The sequence below is a fragment of the Callorhinus ursinus genome, unplaced genomic scaffold (assembly GCF_003265705.2).
Source record: "Callorhinus ursinus isolate GAN/ISIS: 27379988/994484 unplaced genomic scaffold, GSC_fseal_2.0 scaffold120, whole genome shotgun sequence".
NCBI classification, from domain to species: Eukaryota; Metazoa; Chordata; class Mammalia; order Carnivora; family Otariidae; genus Callorhinus; species Callorhinus ursinus.
Window position 1 is genome coordinate 1,061,384 of NW_027397182.1, and position 10,876 is coordinate 1,072,259.

General features: G+C 49.1%; 1 pseudogene; it reads left to right on the forward strand.

Moving 5' to 3' along the window:
* The first annotated feature begins 4,041 nt into the window (after window positions 1–4,041).
* Window positions 4,042–5,777, forward strand: LOC112818693 (thyroid receptor-interacting protein 11 pseudogene; annotated as a pseudogene).
* Window positions 5,778–10,876: the final 5,099 nt, after the last annotated feature.

Genomic DNA, 10,876 nt, shown 5'->3' on the forward strand with positions numbered 1-10,876 from the left:
CTGTAGAACGGGGGAAAAGGGGCGAGGGGAAGCAGTCCACACTGGGAGGAAATGAACTCAACAGCCGTGCTTGGCGGGTCCAGGACCGTGGGCAGCCGGGAGCCGGTTGTCGGCCAAGAGCTGGGCGACAAGTCTCGGTATGGCACAGCTCCGGGTTACGGGCCGCCGGGGAGGCAGCGGAGGACCAGAATAGTGGGCCAGCGGAGCGGCCGCCCTCCGTCCCCACCGCCTCAACCCCCAGCCCCCCGCCCGACTGCACCGGGCGCTCCTCAGGCCAGCCCGAATCAGAACAATCCCCTGCCCACGGTCTGGTTGGCCAGCTGCTTTATGTGGTTGAATTGCTTCTTTATGGTGGCGGCGGCGACTTGCGGAACTCGGGCTAGGCAGCTCTGGGGCCCACCAAGGCAGCTACACCGATTCCCCGCCTAGGCCGGCACCCCGCCCTCGCCACTTCCATCCAAAAGCGCCGCCCGCCAAGCCTTGTTTGGCCAGGCTAGGGGCTCAGTAAGCAGCCTGGCCTCCGCCGCGGGAGACCCGAGGCCGCCCTGCGCAGAGCGGGTAGCACCGCTACCCGGCCCCGCCATTGCCGCCCGCAACCCCCTGCCGGGACAAGTCAGCACAGAGGAGGGAGAGAGCTCACCTGCAGGGTGCTCCCCGGAGCCGGTGAACCACCAAACCCGAGTGTGGGACGCACTGTCCCCGCAGACCTGGCCGGGAGGGGAGGGACAGGTCATTCAGGAGTGAGTGAGACTTCCTTCACCAGCCACACCTCCGATCTCACGATCGACTTTGCTTATGTCATCTCATCGCAGACACAAATCCATAGACTCTGGAGCCTCTGGAGGCTGGAAATGCCCAAAGTCTCCTTGAGGGCGGTGCCTCTAAGCAGGTGTAGATATTTGTCAAATGCACCTTGGATCTGCTCTCCTAGGTGAATGGATGTGTGTGACTATGTACATTGCACCTTAATTAAAAAGATACTGTTGTGTTTAAAGTACAAGCTGCAGGAGTTTGTCTACCCTGACACCACTTAGTGCAGAAAGTCCAGGGCCAGATGCATTTTCTGTTGGCGGGCACCTGGAGGCAGTCAGGCAGGAGCACTCAGTAGCGGCCCACCCAGGACAGCCAGGAAGCAGGGGGAGAAAAGGAAAGGGCCCAGCCCTGCGAGGGAAGTCGTGCGGATGAGTGGCTGGGACCAGAACCAGTGGCCAGAGTCGGTCTTGAGAAGGCCCAAGGCCTCGGCCTTTCCTAGCAACCTGGCGGGGGCCGCACCCAGGCAGGCATTGCCTAGAAACGCCTATTGTGTTCTGATTCTTAGCCTGGCTCAGGCAGGGGTTCTAGGACATTTGGCGGGGTAGTCCGACTGCGCTGGACGCTTTTCCACAGCGGACCGTGACAGTTATATGACCGGCGAAGATGTGCTCCTGGGTTGATGGCCTGGGCTCTGGCCTAGGCCATTCCCAGCGGGGAGGGGATGGCAGTGAGACTTCCTTCACCGGCTACAACTCGGATCTCACGATGGACTTTGCTGATGTCATATCATCTCAGACACAAATCAATAGACTCCTCAATGAGATCGAAACACTGGAGGCTGAGCTTTCACTTTGGAAACATTTGTCCAAAGGACCAAATAACTCAGACTCCAATGCCATCTGGAAACTGAAGAGCACCATCAGGGACCTAGACGAGCAGCGGATGAGGGAGATTGAGGAACATCAACTCGGAGTTGCAACACTGCACAGTGTCCATCAAGAAAAACTGGCCGACGTCAGGGACAGGCACCGCAAACAACTCCTCGAGTATGAAAAAATGGGTAGAAGACCTACAAGATCAATACTCTCCTGGCCATGGAAAAGATGATGTACTTCAAGAAAAGGAAACTGAGCTTAGAAGGTTGAAGCAACAACTTGCAGAAATGGAGCGGCTGAATGACAATTTAAACAACATTGCTTCTGATCTCAGAGCAGAAAACCAAAAGTTGGTTTTGGTGCTCCAGGATGTAAGACATCAGCTGGAAGAATCTATTCTCCGGAACAACGAGGATTCTCTGGAAAACAACACTGCTGTGAGGGCTTTAAAAATAGAAAAAGGACGGTTAATAGCAAAATTGTCTCGGGCGGAAAAGAAGCTGTTGGAGGAAACGAATAAGTATGAGCAAACTATCAAAGAATTGTCCCCTTTAGAGCATGCGCCTTTCATTCGACATAGTCAAGAGAAAGACCTGGAAATAGTACATCTCAAAAAGAGGATGGAGCAGATGGACGCCGACCATAACGCAACGAAGGAAATGCTGTCCTCTGCTTTGGAGGAGCAGAGCGATTGACACAACTCATTAAAGAGAAAGAGATGTATATTGAAGAACGTACAGGAAGTCCAGAGCTTCAGGAGGAATTCGGTCACTCTATCCAAACCTTCAGAGGCAATGACATTTTCCAGCCATCCGTGGAGGACAAAGAGAGGTGTCTCCCATCCATGAGAGACAAAAGTCATCATCTGAGAGAAGAACTGGAGAGCCCAAGACAACAGAGTCGCTCTGTACCTGCGGTCGACCCTAAAATCCTAGACGAGATCATAGAACTAGAGTGTGAGGTGTTTCAACTCCAGGAGTTAAAAGGCGATCTCGAGGAGGAAATCAGAGAGCAACAGAAGATCATTCACAACCAACAGCAGGGGAAGATAGGACTGCTTCATTCTTTACAAGAGCAGAAGCAGAAAGTGGACCAACTCCAATACCGGCAGGAGCAGATGACTATTGAACACGCTCAGCTCCTTTCAGCAAAAGACGAGGGGATTCAGAATTTGCAGGACACGATAGAACAGATGAAAGCCTGGCTGCCTGACAAAAGCCAGCACATTCCAACAGAAGACTGTGATGATGTGGAAGTCACAACAAGTCAGCCTCTTCCTAGAGAAAACGGACGTGAAAAGCTTGATTCATCTGAAGCCGAAACTCAAAGATTAGTCCTAGGAATCAAAGAACACGAACTGGAGATGAAGTTTCTAACTGAAGAGAACATCCAACTGATGGAACAGATCGATTGGCTCTCCAAAGAGGAGATTGGTAAACTAACTCAGATCATCCAGCAGAAAGATTTGGAGATTCAGGGTCTTTCCAGCAGGATCTCTGTGGCTTCTCACAGCCAGAACAGGGACGTGAAGAGACTTCAGCGGCAATTGCAAGAGTATGCTTGGAAAAGTGAACAGGTCTTGGCTGCCTTAAATGAGAAAACGAGGGAGAACAGCAATCTGAAGACAGAATATGACAAAATGGCAGATAGAATTGCTGCCACAGAAGCAGACCTCCAGAGGATGCAAGAGGAAAATAAAAAACTGTCCACTAGAATTGAGAGTAGTGGTCAGGAGATGTTTAGAGAAATGATTCAGAATTTATCACACATTGTTCGAGAAAAAGACCTCGAAGTGGATGTGTTAAGTCAGAAATGTCAGACTTTATTGACACTCCTGCAACCATCCAGCACTGTTAATGAGGTTCGAGGAGTTAATATGGATCAGTTGAACCAGCTTCTACAGGAACGGGACACATTAAAACAGCGAGTGAAGATCATGGAAGAGTGGAAACAGCAGGTGATGACTACAGTCCAAAATATGAAGCGTGAGTCACCCCAGCTTCAGAGAGATCTGGCACAACTCCAGGCGCCGGCTTTCACCAGCAGCGAGAAGGATTCTGAACTAAAGATGACCTCTAGTGACCTGATGCAAAGGTACAAAGGCAATGAAGTACAATTACAACATTTAGAGAAGGAACTGGCACAAATTCAGCTCAGCATCAGGGAGCTTTGCAATGCCAAGGATCTCTTTCTAGGGAAACTGGACGTGATTTTCCTCCAGCCCTCCACCGACTCCTTGGAGTCATCGGACTCTCTGGAGGCCATGAAATCTGACAGAGTGAGTGAGGCTTCTCAGTTGCTCCAAGAGGAGGTAGAAGAGCTAAAAAATCAATGCAAGAAAAAGATACAATGATTCGAACCCTCCAGGAAGATAATCAGAGATGGATTGATTCAGTGGCTGGCACGTGGGAAGGAGAAGGCCAACGGCAGGAACACAGGGATTCCGACATTGAGCAGCTGAAGGAGAAACAGGCCGTTCTACAAAACTTCCTTCAGGATCAGGAACTCCGAATCCAAGTGAAAAGTGAGGAATTGCTTTCTTTACAGGAGAACTTCAGTAGCCAAGTGAGTGAAAATGAACTTTTGAGGCAGACGGTCACCAATCTGAAGGAGAGAACAGCAGAGTTTGAAATGGATGTTTGTCAACTGAGGGAGGAAAATGCAAAAGTCGTGGAAGCCTCTAGAGGAAAGGAAGTGGGAAATCAGGCATTGCAAGAGACACATAGGCTGCTTTCAGTGATGCGGAGAGAGGAGGAATCCCAGGGTGCTGTGATGAAAGAGAAGGCACTTGCTTTGGAGCAACTATTGCAAGAGAGAGAAGAGCAGGAGACCGGGGAAGTGAACCGGCTTGTCAGTGCAGTTACATCAATGCAGGAAAAGACAGTTCTGTGCCAACAGGAGAGAGATGAAGTCCTGTTGGCCCTGAAACAGAAACAAATGGAAACCTATGCCCTCCAAAGGAGGTTCACCATTTATGTGAGAGCGAATTACGCCTAACCCAGGAGCTGGAGAGACGGCGACACCTGGCTCTAGACGCCGAAGACGCTCATCGCCGGGAAGCTCTGGCCTCAGAAGACAAAGTGGCTCAACTCAGGAAGGAAGTGACGGTCTTGCAGGGAAAACTAGTTGTGTCTTCCACTGCCATGGAAAATGCCAGCCGTGGAGCCAGTCTGCAGGTAGAGTCGCTGCAGGAGCAGCTGCATGTGGTGACCCAGCAGAAAGAGGACACTGCACTGCAGCTTGCTGCCTCCCAGGAAGAAGGAAAGCAGTATGGTCACATCCTAGCTGACTTCAAGTTGGAACTTGCCGAATGGATGGAAAAGGCAGACAGCCTGGAAGGAAAACTGAAGTCATTACAGGGACGATTCCATAAAACAAATGCTGACTTGGAGCTGAAGGAAGACCAACTCCAAGAATTCAAGAAACAGAATGAGGTCCAGCAGGAAATCCTGGAGGACACACCGAAGAAACTGATGAACTTAGTCAGTAAGTCCGAAGGAATGGTGGACAAAACCCTACTAAGGAGACTCTTCCTGGGATCTTTCCAAGCACCTGATGCCGAACGGCAGGAAGCGTTAAGGTTGATGGGAAGCATGCTGGGGATCGGAGAAGACCAGATGTGGCAGCTGTTCAGTGAAGGGCCAGATGGTGTTACCAGCTGGATGACTCAGGTGCCTGGACCCAAAAGTGCCCCCAACACATGTGTGAAGCCAGATCACGGACCTATGGCCAAGAATTCTTTTTCAGGACTTTCGTCCAGTTTCTAGAAGCAGAATCTCATTCAGCTTTGCCACCACCAAAACCCTCTGCTCATGATGGGAAGCCCCCAGATTCCGGAGGAAGGGGAAAACTGGCTATGAAAAAGGCCCACCACGTCCGAACACTACCCTAGGATCCACACCCCAGAAAAAAGATGTGAAGCCCCGCACCACAGCTGTGTCTCTTATTACCCCACTTAGACTGGAAACGGATCAATCGGAGCACCTTCTTCTAAATGCCATCACTGATGCTTTGCCCACATACATGCCCCAAATACTGTCACCTGCCAAGAAGGTTGGAATGGCGGCCAAATGCCTCTCCAAGAAATAGAGGATTCTCAAGCCCGAGACGAGACAGTGCTCGGAAGACACCAAATCACTCCGTGTGTTTACCTTATCCCAAAATGTCCTTTTGCAAAACGTACTATTTGAAGTTTTGCTTTCAGCCGAATAAAAATATTCTTTTATGAGTTAACAAAAAAAAGGGTCTTTTAGTGACTGCAGAGGTATTCACCAAACTGAAAATGGTGCTTATTTCTTATGAGAGTAGACATTGGTGGGGTTGGAGGCTGTGGTCAATGGTACTTCCAGTATTGTCTGTAATACATTGATGTTTTCATAAGGAGCACGTATCTACATATACCTTCGGTAAGGAAAACATAAACTTTTCTTAATGTTCCAAACTTATCGAATACACGAGCACCCACATCTTGTTTGAGAAACTAGGTTTATAGCATGGAAGTTTAAGATAAATACGTTTTTTCAAAAAGTGCAAGTTTGATTTTCCCATCTATGTCCCATTTCTCTTTCTCTTTTATTTTTTATTTTTAATCATTTTATGTTGCCTGGGAATCCACTTCATGGGTAACCTGATTTCTCTCAGGCCTTTAGAAATATATGTTTATTTGTCTAGTTAGGCATATAGTATTCTCTGACTTGCTTTTTTCAAAAAAAAAAATCACTCTACCTTCGAGATCTTTACAAATGTGAATGAATTCCAGTTTATTCTTTAAAAGGAAATGCAGGCATTAATGGATATACCCTAAATTACTTAACTAGCTCCTATTGATCAGTATTTGATGGGTTTTTACTTCAAATGTCCATGGCCAACTCTCTTGTTCATTTCCTCAAAAGCCACTCCAAATCTTCATTTGCAGTTCCAGGCTACTTACTCCCCTGTACTGTGGAAACGATCCATTCAGACTTCTTTTCTTCTTTTTTTTTCTAATTTTATTTATTTATTTGACAGAGAGCAGGAAAGCACGGGTGGGGGATGGTTGGTAGAGGGCGAGGGAGAAGCAGGCCCCCCTGGTGAGCAGGGAGCCTGATGTGGTGCTTAAATCCTGGGTCACTGAGAGCATGACCTGAGCCGAAGGCAGATGCTAAACCGACTGAGCCAACCAGGTGCCCCCCCATTCAGACTTCTTTAAAGACCTCTTTCCACTCCATTAATTTTCCATTCTGCTGTATCTTCAGCCTGCCAAATATCTTAAGTCCGTCCCTCCCTTTCTGATGCCAGTGTTCTGGTTCACCCATTCCTATCTCTTGCACAGACTAGTGCAGTAGACTGCCTGCCAATCTTGCTGATTCCACTCTCCGCCTCCCTTGCATCCATTCTCCACGCTGCTGTCAGGACGAAGTGAGATGAGAATCTGATGTTACTTCCCTGCTGTAATTATTTGAGGGTTCCCCATTGCCTGGAATTCGACCTTTAAGAGACCACCCAAGCCCTTGCTTTTGCAGCCTTCCCTCCTGCTCATCATTCACATACAGGCCACCCTTTAGCCCCAGTGAATTCCTACAAGCCCCAAATAGTTTATTATCCAAATAACTTCAAGTCCATGAGCCTCATCATTGTGCTTTGACAAAGGTACAGAGCAGAAGGATTTCATTTTTCTCCTCTTCACCCATTGGTGGGGGAGTGATTCCCACCCTAATGTAATGGGATGCCCGGATGCTGAACAGATGAGCTCCACAGTAATTTATAACCCACGTGTACTTATGGCCCATACCGTGCAGGGCCACAGGGGGGTGCACCTGGGAGCAGAAAGAACAAGGGCTGTGGGGGGTCAGACCTTGGAGTAACAAGAGAGTGAAGGTGAGCCCTACGTCCTGCAGGAGGGCATGGCTGGCTTGCTGGATAATTCCACAGGCTGTCAGGGAACTGGACCTTACGACTTGAGGAGAAACTGTGCCTGGTCCCTGGGATAAGGAGGGCTGTTTGGCCAGGAGACCCGATCCGTGGGAGCAGAGGGCGAAGGGAACTGAGAGTAAGGCCACTGGAGGCCCTCTGATGTTCCCCGATGCCAAGACAACACTTCCTATGGAATCTTAATCTCACGCTCTCCATCCCAGTGGACTCTGGTATGTCCACATCATTTTCAGCCTGGGGCTGAGACTTTTAAGGACTAGGACAAGGGCTTCTCTAGGAAGTGTGGCTGGCACCTGACCAGGAAGGAGAGATGGCGTCAAAACCAAAATGTGTCAACTGCCATTGATGGTCACTCAGTTGATCCCAAGGGAATCCTGAAGTAGCCAAGGGACAGAAGGTAAGGCTGACGTCCCGCAAGCCGCGGAATCTGACAAGGACTGTGGACCCAAGCAGCCGCCCCCACCTGCAGGTTGGATATGCAGACTGGTTCAGTCTGTAGCAAGAAGGTCTTGGTAACTACATTAAGCTGGTGGGGTACCATGACCCGCGGAGTAACAGACAGCGGGTTATGAAGGCTCAGAGTCTGTGAGAGACTCTGTTTCCAGGAGAGCCCAGTGCATGGCCAACAATTGCTCCTTTCATGGTCTATAACCTAGGGCCAAGGAGGGCTGTTTCTTGCATCGGGAGCCCATGGACAATTCCAGGGATTCCAGGAAACTGGAGAGGTGCTTGCTATAAAGCCTTTTCACTTAGGGAAATAATGGGTGATATTTTTTAAAAAGATTTTATTTTTGTACTTGAGAGAGAGCTGGAGCTGGAGGAGGGGGTCAAAGGCAGAGGGAGAAGCAGTCTCTCCACTGAGCAGGGAGCCCCACGCTGCACTTCATCTCAGGACCCTGAGATCATGACCTGAGCCAAAGGGAGACGCTTCACCAATTGAACCACCCATTTGCCCCCCAAAAGGCGATTTTAACTTGGACAGATCCTAGAGCCTTTTGTAGAGGGGAGCCCCACCCAACCTGGGCTCATGGACCAGTAACAGCCTAAACGGGCTTATGTAAAATTTATAAACAAGGAATATGTCACCTCCAGAACCGAAAAAATACTGAAAGACTTTGGACGTGTATGTCCTTTTTTTCTTTTAAAAGATTTTATTTAGCTAATTGAGAGAGAGCACGAGAGTGAGAGCACAAGGGGCTGGTAGGGGCAGAGGGAGAGGGAGAAGCAGGCTTCCCACTGAGCAGGGATCCGAGGTAGGACTGGATCCCAGGACCCTGGGATCACACCCTGAGCCAAGGCAGACACTTAACGGACAGAGCCACCCAGTCGCCCCCTGTAGTTGCATGTCCTTAACAAATGTGTCAACCAAATGTCCTCACAGTAGGATGTCATAAATGTGATGTCATACCTTTGTTCTTGCAGAAGGTTGGGTGCAATAAGATCCTATCTGCAAAGATTGCGTGTCATAGAGCGGTTTGTGTGCCCTGTGCATAACAAGGTAAAATGTGTCCCCTTCAAGGTCAAGGCACACGTGACTGAGAGGATGTTGAAATAGGCACTAAACAGAACATATTGGAAAATCTATAATTGCAAAATATTCACCATGTTTAAATTAGTTGGGATTCCGGCTGGGCTTTTTTTATTTAAGGTTTTATTTATTTATTTATTTATTGTAATGAGAGAAAAAGAGCACAAGCGGGGGCAGGGGGAAGGAAGGGGCAGAGGGAAAGAGAATCTCAAGCCAACAGCACCCCACACAAGGAGCCCAACAGGAGGCTTGACCCTTGATCCTGAGATCATGATCTGAGCCAAAAGCTTAACCGACTGAGCCACCCAGGCACCCCTAGGGGTCTCAGATGTTTGAAGGGGACCAGGAAGATATAGCAATAACTGTCACAATGGAAGTTTTGTAGACTCACAATGGAAGAAGTTTTGTAGACTCTCAGGAAGGAGGTCCTGAGAGCCATGGAGGGCCACCCAGGGAAGCACCCGGGTTGGTCAGGAAAAAGAGGGAGTGAAGGGAAAATGTGGGCAAGACCCTTTCTTGTGGTTTCCATGGGAAGGGACAGGTGAGGCAGGGTAAGCAGGCTTAAGACTGGCTAGTTTGAATAATTTCAGTGGGCTCCAGGCCATAGTGGTATCTGGAGTAGTCTGTCCCTGTCCCTCAGGTGATCAGGGCAGGGGATAGTGGCCTGAGTGTAAGAACTTCTTAGAGGAGGTGCTTGGGGGTAAAGGCTCTGTATTGGTTGGTTTACATGTGAAAGGTGTGCTCCCAGGCAAGCTGTTGACCATCTCTAGGAATTAACTAAGCCTGACAGGGACAGTCCCTCCAAAGTCAGGAAGGCCTGAGATGTTAAAGCATTAAATACAGGAGCTAGAAAATATGGTTATTTTACTAGGTATAACCATAATTTGAGCCCTCGTATTAAGTTTCTGAAGGTTAGCCACCTGGTGCATCTTAGCAGACATTAAAGTTAATTCAGAACCTATGTTGTAGAGGCAAAAAAGCCAATCAGCCTCCTTTTATCTTTTGTCATAATTATGTACTAATGTACATTAGTACATGTACTAATTATTTTACTAACTCTTGGTTTTAAAGTTGGGTCAAATTGTGAACCTATGGTCAATTAATTTGGGGGGGGTGAGGTTTCCTCCTCTTGTATCCAGTTTCCTTTCTTCCATTCCTCCTTTATTTTCGATTTGTTTGTTCCTGGATATACTTGTGGGGTGGAGGAAGGTCTTTTTACCCTGCTCATCTTTCTCTGTTTTTTTTTTTTTTTTTCTGCCAGGAAGATCATTTTGTCCATGGCCGGAGTGGGAGCCTCAAGTGTCTGCATCCCGAGATGAGTCCCTGGACGTGCCGGAAGCAACAACACTAAGAGAAAGCAAGTATGTAGAGGAGGGGTTTTGTACTGGGAGAGAAGTGGAGCAGCAAACGGCCCTCCCTCCACTTCTGTGTTTCTCTTCAGCTCCTGAGCCCTGGTCTGCCATGGATGTGTGCCTCAAAACCCCGAGGGCTCCGGAGGACGCACGGTAACAGGGAGAGGAGCGGCAGCTCGGGAGTCGGGCAAGGCCACTCCTGTTGCCTGAACCACAGTGACTCAGTAGGCAGCCAGGGAGCCATTTTTACATCTCCCTGGGGTCATGGCCTCCTTCCTTTCCACCCACAACACAGAGGGTCATTGCCAGGATGGTGTGTGGGGTGCGCTCTCCCCACCAGGATCTGTCTGTCTGCCCCAAGCACTGACCCACACCCAGTCAGTGGAACTCAAGCACACCAGTCAGCAGGTTGTGTGGTTGTGGACCTCAGGGAGGAGCCTTGGAGACCAATCCAGGCC